The following is a 13,675-nucleotide window of genomic DNA, read 5'->3' on the forward strand; positions in this document are numbered from 1 at the left end:
TTCCACTCTCTATATTAAAGAAGAATTCATCTCAGATTCAGTGCAGAGTATCTCTGGCCAAACGGTGGCTTAGAGGCAAATAGTTCATTATATCATTGAATATGAATTTGCCAACACTCAAGTGATTCTTCAGAAGAAATGAAGACTATGACAGCATTTGATGCACTTTCCTTGGATTTGATCATTTCCTTGATGAAAATTTCTCTCTCATATAACTTGCTAATATCTAGGCCTTTAGAGTTCTGCTAAAGCATGTGTTCTAAACATGTGTTCCATCACAGGAGTCTTTGAGAAATCTCATTTGCTATGTCTGGGAAACAGTTACCCTTACAGTGAATGGTTTTACAAATATGAAGAAATTCATTGCTCTTTTTGTAGCATTGTGTGAATTCACAGTTATTTGGTAACCATCAGGGTACATACACCAACGCAGTGCTTATGCTAGTGTATTTCCCCAGTATGTGGAAAAAGAGGCAATCCTGTGCTTCTTATCTATAAGAAAACTAGCGTTGCTTATCCATTGACTCTGATATCAGTACTGGGGGGGGGGGGGAAAGTCCAAAGGAAATAAATCATTACTGCTTCTATGGATTTTAATTCATAAGGCTATGGAGATACTTTATTCATTCCTTTGTTTAATTTACAGTATTTGATACCAACTCATTTTCATTCCTAAGTTTTCTGAATTAATGTTGGTTCATGTATATCTTCATTCTGGTGGAAACTCTGAATAGGTTCACCTACTTGCTCACTATAAATTTACAAGCTACTGCTTTTAATAGAATTTGTGTGTACTTGCATGTATCGTAGAAGCATGTCTCTTCATGTTTTACAGTTATGCTGTTAAAACCCAGCAGGGAAAGAAAACTGCATGCACTTATCACTAAATACGCTTGAATAAAATTGACTTAACCACAGATACAGTGGAGAGAGAATGCATCATAAGAAAGATTTTTCATGCACTGCCATGGATGCCATAACACAGCAACTCTTTTAAGCCAGCTTAGTGGTATGGGATATCTAGCGTGTTAGTCATAAGTGGTGTATATAGATAGAAATAATTTTCTATTCCATAGAGCCAGTTGTTTTTATTTCATCGTGGCATGTCCTAAAAAGACAAGCGGTGTCTATCAATACCGCTCTGGCTTACTACCTAGCCCTGAAATCTTGAAAAGGAAACGTAGAGACATCAGACCCTTTTCATCAGCTCAGTACTGATGTTCTGAGGAAAAACTGCTAATGGTGTCTTAGGATTTTACACTGGAAAGTCAAGGATTCACATTTTGTTTCTGCAAAAAAGTCTGTTCTCTAACCCCAGGAAATAACCTGAACAATTCCAAGGTAGAACATAAGGTGTTGTTGTACATTTTCAGCTTAACTGAGGGTGAACAGGGAAATATGAACATTATAGAAACAAAACCAAAGAATTTTAAGCAAATATTTTTGTCCTATGTGAGTCTTTGGTATCTGGATTTGGGTGAACAGAAAATAATTTTTAAACATTCATTGTGTGGGGACTATTTTTTAATGCACACAAATCATTGTCTGATTTTAGGACACCCCTCTCTACCCACATTGCTGTAGGTTCAGAACTGGAACTATTGCCAGAATCCTGGAGCCACATGCCCTCCTCATCCCCTGTTTTGTGAATACCTAGAAAGGTAAAGAAACATCTTTTAAAGTAAGCTTCTAGCTCTTTTTCCTTTTGAAGGGCATCTTTGAAAACAAAACCCCATAAGTATGCTTGGAAATTCATATTATTCACTGTCCATAGCTGCCAAGGTCTGGCTATTGGGGTCCATGAAAATGAGTAGACATCCTTCTATTTTTAGGGGGACACTAAATTAATTCATGTCTTTGGGGGCAGTACTGCCAAAGCCTTCATTTTTGGTAATAAGATCATTCCAAGGTCCGTCCCAGTTAGCTGTATGCAAACTGAGCTGGTTCCTCTGATGAGCAGCCAATGTAAACCATTCCCCCAAGAAGGCGTCAGTCCAGGAGTATATGAGAGAACATAATCTTAAGGAATAAGCATGTATTGTAATCAAGAGACTTTCCCTTTTTTTTTTTCTTCAAAATATTTCCTTTTCCCAGAACAGCTCAAGTTTTCTCAAAGCTAAGGACACAGATGACACAGTGAGTAAGAAAAATATTTCTCATGCTTTTCTTTTGTGTATCTGCAGCTACAATGTGCCATTTGTTCAATCATTCTCATTTGTAACCCACGTGGTGCTGCAGCCTTCAATGACGAGCAATACGCACTGCAGCAAAGGGGTGTGGGGCTGGACCGAGTAAGCTTGAACAATGGTTGTGTTTGCACACTTTTGGAGAAATAAATGGTACAGAGTGTTTTAAATCTCTGGCATAGCTGAAATTTTGAGCATCAGGTAGGGAGATTAAAAGCTAAGGAGGCCCGACATAGTGGTATCCTAATGGTGCCCAGAACTGAGTTGTTCGATCCACCAGTATAGTTGTATTGTAATGTGGCATGTAATACTTACTGGAAGAAATCCCCTTTACAGGTTGACTCTCAGTCAGTGGTTCAAGTTGGTCCTATGGCTACGTGTGTTTGTGGGAGAGGATCTCAGGTCTCTAACACTTCATCTGCCTCAGATTTCAGCAGATTGAATGAATTGACAAATTCCTGTATTCTGTATCAATCTTCTCTGTGCTGATTGACATTTGGAGTCTGCAATGTGCCATGATTCAGTGGTGGTCTCTCTGGCAAATATATGGCCCCGCTCCTCATGGTAGTTGCAGTCCACGTGAACTCCCTAGAGATCTTATTATTGTCCCTAACATTCTTATAATCTAGCTGGAGTGCCAATCCAGTTTTGTTTCACTGCTGCAGATCCCAGGAGCGTCCCCTCTCATGCATTTGTCCAGATAGTCACTAGTAGATCTATGCAATTTGGTGCATTCAAGATCGGCCTGGACACAGTCCTCTCCCAAATGGGCAGTGAAATCCAGGACCTCAGCACAGGACCACAAAGAAGGACAAGGCACAGCTGTTGTATAACAATTCTTTGACTCCAAGTGTATGAACTTGCCATGAGCTGAAATCACAAAGGCCATACCTGGCTCTGTGCCAATATTTAAACATTGAAATGACATCTGGCCAGGAGGACCGCAGAGTGGTGAGGGCACACAGATAAACTGACTAGCCGATCCAGCACAACCTTAAAGCAGTGTGGAATAACAGTTGGAGGACTGCCAGATGCACAACAGTTGTTTCAGGGTGGCAGTGCAGCCATATCTACTTTCTTGAGGGTATACTCATCCTGCAGCTCAGTAAACCTACTTCTAAAGTGAGTGTATTAGCAAAGGTTAAAGTGTCAGTGGATTCACAAACAAAAACTTGTTTGGTTGCAACATGCTTTATTGTGAAATAATTCAAGTTAACCCGTGTCAAGGTTCTTTCCCCACTCTGAACTCTAGGGTACAGATGTGGGGACCTGCATGAAAACCTCCTAAGCTTACTTTTACCAGCTTAGGTTAAAACTTCCCCAAGGTACAAAATTATTTTACCCTTGGATTTCCACTGCCACCACCAAACTTTATCTGGGTTTACTGGGAAACATGGTTTGGACACGTCTTTGCCCCCAAAATCCTCCCAACCCTTGCACCCCACTTGCTGGGGAAGGTTTGGTAAAAATCCTCACCAATTTGCATAGGTGACCACAGACCCAAACCCTTGGATCTTAGAACAATGAAAAAGCATTCAGTTTTCTTACAAGAAGACTTTTAATAGAAGTAAAGGAATCACCTCTGTAAAATCAGGATGGTAGATACCTTACAGGGTAATTAGATTCAAAACATAGAGAACCCCTCTAGGCAAAACTTTAAGTTACAAAAAAGACACACAGACAGGAATAGTCATTCTATTCAGCACAGTTCTTTTCTCAGCCATTTAAAGAAATCATAATCTAACACATACCGAGCTAGATTACTTACTAAAAGTTCTAAGACTCCATTCCTGTTCTGTCCCCGGCAAAAGCAGCATACAGACAGACACAGACCCTTTGTTTTTCTCCCTCCTCCCAGCTTTTGAAAGTATCTTGTCTCCTCATTGGTCATTTTGGTCAGGTGCCAGCGGGGTTACCTTTAACTTCTTAACCCTTTACAGGTGAGAGGAGTTTTCCTCTGGCCAGGAGGGATTTTAAAGGGGTTAACCCTTCCCTTTATATTTATGACACGCCCCCCAAATCTCAGCTAGGGTGAAACACTGGCTGGAATTTCTTCCTGGAGCTCTAGGAAAAACAGAGTAAATAAGACACATGCATCTCTAAATATACTACCAAGTACATAAAGACTAACAATATTTTCCACATCTCAAGGACGATATTAACCAGTTGATTCTGGGAAACTTTCACGGGAGAGTGCATCAGCCACTTTGTTAGAAGCTCCTGAGATGTGTTGGATGTCGAAATCAAAATCTTGGAGAGCAAAACTCCACCGAATAAGTTTTTTGTTATTTCCCATGGTGGTATGAAGCCACTGTAGCACAGCATGGTCAGTTTGCAGGTGGAAACGCCGTCCCCAAACATATGGGCGTAGCTTTTCCAGGGCGTAGACAATGGCGTAACATTCTTTTTCACTGACTGACCAGTTGCTTTCCCTCTCCGACAGTTTTTTGCTGAGAAACACTACAGGGTGGAATTCTTGATCAGGTCCTTTCTGCATTAAAACTGCTCCCACACCACGCTCGGACGCATCTGTGGTTACTAGGAACGGTTTGTCAAAGTCTGGGGCCCTTAGTACAGGGTCAGACATGAGTGTTGCTTTAAGCTGGTTAAAGGCCTTCTGACACTCTTTGGTCCACTGAACGGCATTTGGCTGTTTCTTTTTGGTTAGGTCTGTCAGTGGGGTGGTGATTTGGCTGTATTGTGGTACAAATCATCTGTAATAACCGGCCAAGCCTAAGAAGGATTGAACCTATTTCTTTGACTTTGGGACAAGCCACTTTTGGATAGCATCCACTTTGGCCTGTAGGGGGCTGATAGTTCCTTGACCCACCTGGTGTCCAAGGTAAGTCACTCTGTTTAGGCCTATTTGACACTTCTTAGCCTTAACAGTTAGTCCTGCCTCCCGTATGCGCTCAAGGACTTTTTGTAGATGTTCCAGGTGTTCTACCCAGGAATCCGAAAATATGGCCACATCGTCAAGGTAGGCAACTGCATATTCTCCTAATCCCGCTAGGAGACCATCTACAAGTCTTTGGAAGGTGGCGGGTGCATTTCGCAGCCCGAAAGGGAGTACATTAAATTCATACAGCCCGAGATGTGTGATGAAGGCTGACCTTTCCTTGGCAGATTCATCTAGCGGTACTTGCCAGTACCCCTTGGTTAAGTCCAAGGTAGAGATGAACTGGGCCCGTCCCAGTTTCTCTAATAGTTCATCTGTGCGTGGCATTGGATAGTTGTCAGGGCGAGTTACACCATTTAGCTTATGGTAGTCCATGCAAAAACGTATCTCCCCATCTGGTTTGGGAACTAGAACCACTGGAGATGCCCACGCACTTCCAGAGGGGCAGATTACACCCATCTGTAACATATCCTGGATCTCCCGTTCTATAGCAGTTTTACCTTGAGGAGACACCCGATAAGGTTGGACTTTAATTGGGTGAGCATTACCTGTGTCAATGGAGTGGTATGCCCGTTCAGTCAGTCCTGGGGTGGCTGAGAACATTGGCGCGTAGCTAGTGCACAGCTCCTTGATCTGCTGTCGCTGCATTTGCCCAAGGGTCATGGAGAGGTTCACCTCTTCCACACCACCAGCACTTTTCCCTTCATAGTAGATACCTTCAGGCCACTCAGCGTCGTCTCCTCCCTGCGCTGTAAACTTACAAACCTTTAATTCTCTGGAATAAAAGGGCTTTAGAGAATTAATATAGTACACTTTAGGCTTTCGGTTGGAGGAGGGGAATGCTATGAGATAATTAACAGCTCCCAGGTGCTCCTGGACCATGAATGGCCCTTCCCACGATGCTTCCATTTTATGGGCCTGGAGCGCCTTTAAGACCATGACCTGGTCTCCTACTTTGAAGGAACGTGCTCTGGCATATTTATCATACCAGGCTTTTTGCTCTTTTTGAGCATCCTGTAAGTTTTCTCTAGCAAGGGCTAAAGAGGTTCGGAGGGTGTTTTGTAGGTTGGTTACAAAGTCCAGACTGTTAGTTCCTGGAGAAGGTGTAAATCCCTCCCATTGCTGCTTCACCAACTGTAATGGCCTCTTAACCTCACGGCCCTATACAAGTTCAAATAGGGAAAACCCTAAACTGGGATGTGGTACAGCTCTGTAGGCAAAGAGAAACTGCTGCAACACTAGGTCCCAATCATTGGAGTGCTCATTTACGAATTTACATATCATGGCCCCCAAAGTTCCATTAAACTTCTCCACCATGCCATTTGTTTGATGGTAGTAAGGAGTGGCAACCAAGTGATTTACCCCATGAGCTTCCCAAAGATTTTCCATAGTTCCTGCCAGGAAATTAGTCCCCGCATCTGTGAGGATGTCAGAGGGCCAACCTACCCTGGCAAAAATGTCTGCTAGTGCCTGGCACACACTTTTAGCCCTGATGTTGCTTAGAGCTACTGCTTCCGGCCATCGGGTGGCAAAATCCATGATAGTCAGTATGTACTGCTTTCCTCTGGGTGTCTTTTTCAGAAAAGGACCCAGAATATCCACAGCTACTCGCTGAAATGGGAACTTCAATGATGGGGAGTGGCTGGAGAGGGGCTTTGACCTGGTCTTGGGGTTTTCCCACTCTTTGGCATACTTCACAAGACCGGACATAGGTAGAAACATCCTTGCCCATTCCCTCCCAGTGGAATGACCCCCCCAAACGGGGTCCTGTTCACCCCAGCATGGCCACTAGGGTGATCGTGGGCTAAGCTCAAGAGCTTGGCCCGGTATTTAGTTGGAACTACCAACTGTCTCTGAGGATGCCAGTCTTCCTGGTGTCCACCAGAAAGAGTTTCCTCGTATAAAAGTCCTCTTTCTACAACAAACCTGGATCGATTAGAAGAGCTGAGAGGCGGTGGGTTGCTCCGTGCCACCGTCCAAGCTCTCTGGAGGCTTTCATCTGTTTCCTGTTCGGTCTGGAACTGTTCCCTTGAGGCTGGAGACATCAGTTCCTCATTGGATTGTGGACCTATGCTTGGTCCCTCTGGAAGCGAAGTAGGGGATGGGGCTGTTTCCGTTGACTGTGAAACGCTCTCCACTGGGACACATGTTGGGGTTCAGGCTCCGGCTGAGCCTCTTGTGTAGGGTTATGGGCTGCTGCCGATTCAGGTTCGGTGGGGCCCTCTGGTGTTGAGGTTGCAAGTACTGGATTCAGTGCTGGCAATGGGTCTGGTGCTGGTTGTTCCGCTGGTTCCAGTTCTGGGACTGATTCCATCTGGGTCTCTGGGACTGGATCCACTACTGCTGTTGCAGACATTAGCCTGGGGTCTGGGTCCATCACCTCTGAACGGGTCCTGATAGAAGTTTCCGGAACAGAGCTAGGCCTCACAGCTTGTTTAGCCTGGCTGCGGGTGACCATTCCCGCCCTCTTGGCCCGCTTAACATGATTGGCTAAGTCTTCCCCCAACAGCATGGGGATGGGATAATCATCATAGACTGCAAAAGTCCACGTTCCTGACCAGCCCTGGTACTGGACAGGCAACTTGGCTGTAGGCAAATCGAAAGAGTTGGACTTGAAGTGTTGAATTGTCACTTGGATCTCTGGGTTGATTAAATTGGGGTCCACTAAGGAAGCATGGATAGCTGACACTTGTGCTCCGGTGTCCCTCCACGCGGTGACCTTCTTTCCGCCCACACTCACAGTTTCCCTCTGCTCCAAGGGTATCTGGGAGGTATCTGGGCCTCTGGTGTGATTCCGGTGCAATGAACTGTAATCTGTTGGGGTTCTTGGGGCAGTTGACCTTTACATGCCCCAGCTTGTTACATTTAAAACATCGTCCAGCTGACGGGTCACTGGGGCGAGGTGGGTTTCTGGAGAATGGGGTGGTGGGACGATAAGGTGTCTGGAGGGTTCTTTGGGAGGTAGGTGGGGCCTTGGGCAGTCCCCGGTGTGGTCTGGGGTTGTCCCTTCTGGTCTCCGCTCCAACTGTGACCAGTTTTCTTATTCTCTGCCACCTCCACCCATCTGGCTGCAATCTCTCCTGTCTCGATTACAGTTTTGGGCTTCCCATCTAGGATGTATCTTTCTATTTCCTCAGGAACACCCTCTAAGAATTGTTCCATTTCCATTAGGAAGGGCAAATTTACTGGAGATTCAACACTTGCTCCTGATATCCAGGCATCCCAATGTTTCACAATGTGGTAGGCATGTCGGGTAAATGACACGTCTGGTTTCCAACTTAGGGCTCTGAACCTCCGACGAGACTGCTTGGGTGTTATCCGCATTCTGACTCTCGCCTTGGATTTAAAAACAGTTCATACTTGTTCATGTGTTCTTTAGGCATTTCAGCTGCTACCTCAGCTAAGGGTCCACTGAGCTGCGGCCTCAGCTCTACCATGTATTGGTCGATAGAGATGCTGTACCCAAGGCCGGCCCTTTCAAAGTTTTCTAAGAAGGCCTCAGTATCATCGCCTGCCTTGTAGGTGGGGAAATTTCTGGGATGGGAAGTGGTACCTGGAGAAGGATTGCTAGGGTTTGTTGGTATATTCTGCTGAGCCTTTATCTTCTCCATCTCCTCCACATGCTTCCTCTCTTTTTCCTTCTCCTCCAGTTCTTTGTCCCTTGCTTCCATAGCTCTCCTGTGAGCAGCCGCTTGGTGTTGTTCTGCCTCTTTCGCTGCCTCCCTTTCTTTGTCCTTTGCCTCCATCTCTTTGTCCTTTGCCTCCATTGTTCTCCTGTAAGCAGCTTCTAGAGCTTTTTCAGCTTCTTTCATTGTCTCCAGTTTGGCTAACTCCAATTTGTGTAGTGCCTTGGTGTCTGTCATCTTTACCTCTCTGTTTTTAACTAACTTTACACCCAAGGGTTAGAAATAAAACAAACAAAACTTGGCTTGTAAAATTTTGCTGTGCTGGAATAGGATACCTATTCTCTGATAGTGATTGTCAGCCTACAGAAAAAGACCATTCCCTTTGTCTCTGCTCTGGCCCCAAATCAAAGCAAAAAACCTCCACTACTTGGAAACCTCCTTTCCAGCAGCCCCAAAGGAAAAAAAAAATTCCTTTTCAAATCTGTGCTCCTTCTTAAAAAAATCAAAATCCTAAAAAAAAAAAACCCTACCACTTTTGTCTCCAAGCAAATGGGTATAGGACACCCTCCTATTTACTTTTAGGGGGAAAAAACCTCAGGTTTATGAAGACTGTGAATTTCCCTGCAGGAGGTTAACTACTCTGCCTCCAGGCAAAGAAAACTTGCAATTCACAAAGATAATCCCCTTTTGTCTCTGCTCTGGCCCCAAAGCAGAGAAAAAACTAGCTGCTTTCAGTTGGACCTCCTTTCCAGCAGCCCCAAAGGAAAAAAAAATTCCTTTTTAAAATCTGTATTTCTGGTTCAAAAAATCTCAAATTGATCTCAAAATGATTTCAGGTTAATCCCACCGCTCTGCCACCATGTCAAGGTTCCTTCCCCACTCTGAACTCTAGGGTACAGATATGGGGACCTGCATGAAAACCTCCTAAGCTTACTTTTACCAGCTTAGGTTAAAACTTCCCCAAGGTACAAAATTATTTTACCCTTGGATTTCCACTGCCACCACCAAACTTTATCTGGGTTTACTGGGAAATGTGGTTTGGACACGTCTTTGCCCCCAACCCTTGCACCCCACTTGCTGGGGAAGGTTTGGTAAAAATCCTCACCAATTTGCATAGGTGACCACAGACCCAAACCCTTGGATCTTAGAACAATGAAAAAGCATTAGTTTTCTTACAAGAAGACTTTTAAAAGAAGTAAAGGAATCACCTCTGTAAAATCAGGATGGTAGATACCTTACAGGGTAATTAGATTCAAAACATAGAGAATCCCTCTAGGCAAAACCTTAAGTTACAAAAAAGACACACAGACATAGTCGTTCTATTCAGCACAGTTCTTTTCTCAGCCATTTAAAGAAATCATAATCTAACACATACCGTGCTAGATTACTTACTAAAAGTTCTAAGACTCCATTCCTGTTCTGTCCCCGGCAAAAGCAGCATACAGACAAACACAGACCCTTTGTTTTTCTCCCTCCTCCCAGCTTTTGAAAGTATCTTGTCTCCTCATTGGTCATTTTGGTCAGGTGCCAGCGAGGTTACCTTTAGCTTCTTAACCCTTTTACAGGTAAAAGGATTTTTCCTCTGGCCAGGAGAGATTTTAAAGGGTTTACCCTTCCCTTCATATTTATGACAACCCGCAACAACTTTCAAGTGTGGACAAGCCCTAACTAAATGTTTGCAAAGTGCTATGTAGTACCAAGTTAACTAAAAATTGCCTGCAATCCTCTAGTGGTAGGGGGCCTAGTGGTGCGCAGACTTCTGTCTCATTTCAACAATAGTCCTTAGCAAAATTTGTTTAAAAGTTGTCAGCTTTATGCAAAATCCAGCACAACCAGCTGGGTGGCTATTCAGTACCAGAGTGCTGAGGAACCAAAAGGTTATTTTCTCCTCTTACCCGCACTCATTATTAATTGAAAAGGAGGTTGTCTGTGTTTGAAAATATACCCCCAAAGAATCCTCTTGCTTTCAGACCGGTGAATAGTAGTGTGACCATGACGGCCAGGAGCTAGTTAGGTTTGGGGAACAAAACATTGCTTCACAGGCCCACTCACAAATGGTAAGGCTGGCTCTGATCAAATCAAATTTTCTAACAGATCTCTAAAGAGGATTAAAAAAACCAATGCTCCACTGAGTAAAGAAGTGGGCTTGACGAGGTGTGTTCAGTCCAGCGGGACTTAGCTACAGATAGACTTTGTTGTTGTGGAGGTGTGATCAGGGCCTATTTAAGGCAGACATAGAATACACAACTTTGTTAGCAATCTTGTCGTCCTGCATGTTGAATTGACTTCATCAAACTATGTATTTTCCTTCCTTGTTCTGGGTGGTTGTTAAATGTGGCTTTGGTAAGCTAATAAATATTTAATAACTTTAATTTGTCTCTTGGGCTGTATTAACTCTCATTCCTACTCCATAAATGACTACAGCCTCCAACTATGAAAAACTGACTGATAGCCTGGCTCAAGTTATTTTATTAACTCTCCTGCTTCTATGGGGTTGTGGTGCCCATGAGACACTGTTTGAAATGTAAGCTTTTTCTTCACAAGGCTGTAAGCAGTTTCTGTCACTTGACATTAGACATGTTGATATCTACATTTTGCTCATCCTAAAGGAACAGGATTTTTACCCTACTCTACAATTTTTCTAACTGGTTTTACCAGTTCAAGAAAAACCTCCAATGTGTCACTGTAGAATTTTTATTTCTCAGGATGTAGTATATTTCATCAGTTCTTCGGATTTTTAGTCAGTCTTCATATGTTGTTAAGAACATAAGAATGGCCATACTAAGTAAGACCAAAGGTCCATTAGCCTAGTATCCTGTCTTCCAACAGTGGGCAATGCCAGGTGTGGGGAATGAACAGAACAGAGAATGAACAGAACAGGTAATCATCAAGTGATCCATTCCCTGTCGCTCATTCCCAGCTTCTGGCAAACCGAGGCTAGGGACACCATCCCTGACCATCCTGGCTAATAGACATTGATAGACCTATCCTCCATGAATTTATCTAGTTCTTTTTTGAACCCTGTTATAGTCTTGGCCTTCACAACATCCTCTGGCAAAGAGTTCCACAGGTTGACTGTGCATTGTGTGAAGAAATACTTCCTTTTCTTTGGTTTCAGAGTAGCAGCCGTGTTAGTCTGTATCCGCAAAAAGAAAAGGAGGACTTGTGGCACCTTAGAGACTAACCAATTTATTTGAGCATAAACTTTCATGGGCTTATTGCATCCGATGAAGTGGGCTGTAGCCCACGAAAGCTTATGTTCAAATAAATTTGTTAGTCTCTAAGGTGCCACAAGTCCTCCTTTTCTTTTTCCTTTTGTTTGTTTTAAACCTGCTGCCTATTAATCCCCTGTTGGGGGAGAATGATACAGGAAAGCCAGAAAAAATGCCTGAAACAACCCTATATATGGAAATTTAATATCTGAAGTTTTGAGATTTCACAATTAGTCACCAATAAACTAAGAACAAGGGTAAAACTCTGAACAATAGGTGCATAGAAGTCAAAAGCCACAGTCAATGCTGAAATGTTTTACTTTGAAAGAGTGAGGGAGCTTTCCTTTGTTCCTTAGAACTGTGCTACAATACAAATGCCTTACTATAGTATCTCCTATATAAATCTGCAGGCCAGCTAACTTACAAAGCTTAGGATTCCAGAAACCTGGGCTGAATGTTGTGTGTCGCAGGTCTTTTTATGCCTAAAGAATGAGCTTTAGAGAGAGAGAGAGAAAACTTCATAGAAACATTTTGTGCTAATAAAAGAGTAATCTTTTGGGTATATGTGTAAGGTATCTTTGTGGGGATTATGCCTTCCTGAAGCATTGAATAGAAGTCATCTTTTCATAGAATCATAGAATCATAGAATATCAGGGTTGGAAGGGACCCCAGAAGGTCATCTAGTCCAACCCCCTGCTCAAAAGCAGGACCAATTCCCAGTTAAATCATCCCAGCCAGGGCTCTGTCAAGCCTGACCTTAAAAACCTCTAAGGAAGGAGATTCTACCACCTCCCTAGGTAACGCATTCCAGTGTTTCACCACCCTCTTAGTGAAAAAGTTTTTCCTAATCTCCAATCTAAACCTCCCCCACTGCAACTTGAGACCATTACTCCTCGTTCTGTCATCTGCTACCATTGAGAACAGTCTAGAGCCATCCTCTTTGGAACCCCCTTTCAGGTAGTTGAAAGCAGCTATCAAATCCCCCCTCATTCTTCTCTTCTGCAGGCTAAACAATCCCAGCTCCCTCAGCCTCTCCTCATAACTCATGTGTTCCAGTCCCCTAATCATTTTTGTTGCCCTTCGCTGGACTCTCTCCAATTTATCCACATCCTTCTTGAAGTGTGGGGCCCAAAACTGGACACAGTACTCCAGATGAGGCCTCACCAATGTCGAATAGAGGGGAACGATCACGTCCCTCGATCTGCTCGCTATGCCCCTACTTATACATCCCAAAATGCCATTGGCCTTCTTGGCAACAAGGGCACACTGCTGACTCATATCCAGCTTCTCGTCCACTGTCACCCCTAGGTCCTTTTCCGCAGAACTGCTGCCTAGCCATTCGGTCCCTAGTCTGTAGCTGTGCATTGGGTTCTTCCGTCCTAAGTGCAGGACCCTGCACTTATCCTTATTGAACCTCATCAGATTTCTTTTGGCCCAATCCTCCAATTTGTCTAGGTCTTTCTGTATCCTATCCCTCCCCTCCAGCGTATCTACCACTCCTCCCAGTTTAGTATCATCCGCAAATTTGCTAAGAGTGCAATCCACACCATCCTCCAGATCGTTTATGAAGATACTGAACAAAACCGGCCCCAGGACCGATCCTTGTGGTACTCCACTTGATACCGGCTGCCAACTAGATATGGAGCCATTGATCACTACCCGTTGAGCCCGACAATCTAGCCAGCTTTCTACCCACCTTGTAGTGCATTCATCCAGCCCATACTTCCTTAACTTGCTGACAAGAATACTGTG

The 13,675-nt window shown here is 43.9% G+C and overlaps 1 long non-coding RNA gene across 2 annotated transcripts in view; it reads left to right on the plus strand.

Moving 5' to 3' along the window:
• LOC125643048 (uncharacterized) overlaps window positions 1–13,675 on the plus strand; it is a 209,718-nt gene that overhangs the window by 138,045 nt on the left and 57,998 nt on the right. The window contains exons 1-2 of one of the 2 annotated variants that reach the window (XR_007358566.2): window positions 1,560–1,661; window positions 2,095–2,136. The exons of the other annotated variant lie outside the window; for it this stretch is intronic. This is a non-coding gene — a long non-coding RNA (uncharacterized LOC125643048). Of the gene's footprint in view, window positions 1–1,559; window positions 1,662–2,094; window positions 2,137–13,675 lie in introns of those variants that run through there. 2 annotated transcript variants of the gene reach the window in all.

The sequence above is a fragment of the Caretta caretta genome, chromosome 9, assembly GCF_965140235.1.
Source record: "Caretta caretta isolate rCarCar2 chromosome 9, rCarCar1.hap1, whole genome shotgun sequence".
NCBI classification, from domain to species: domain Eukaryota; kingdom Metazoa; phylum Chordata; order Testudines; family Cheloniidae; genus Caretta; species Caretta caretta.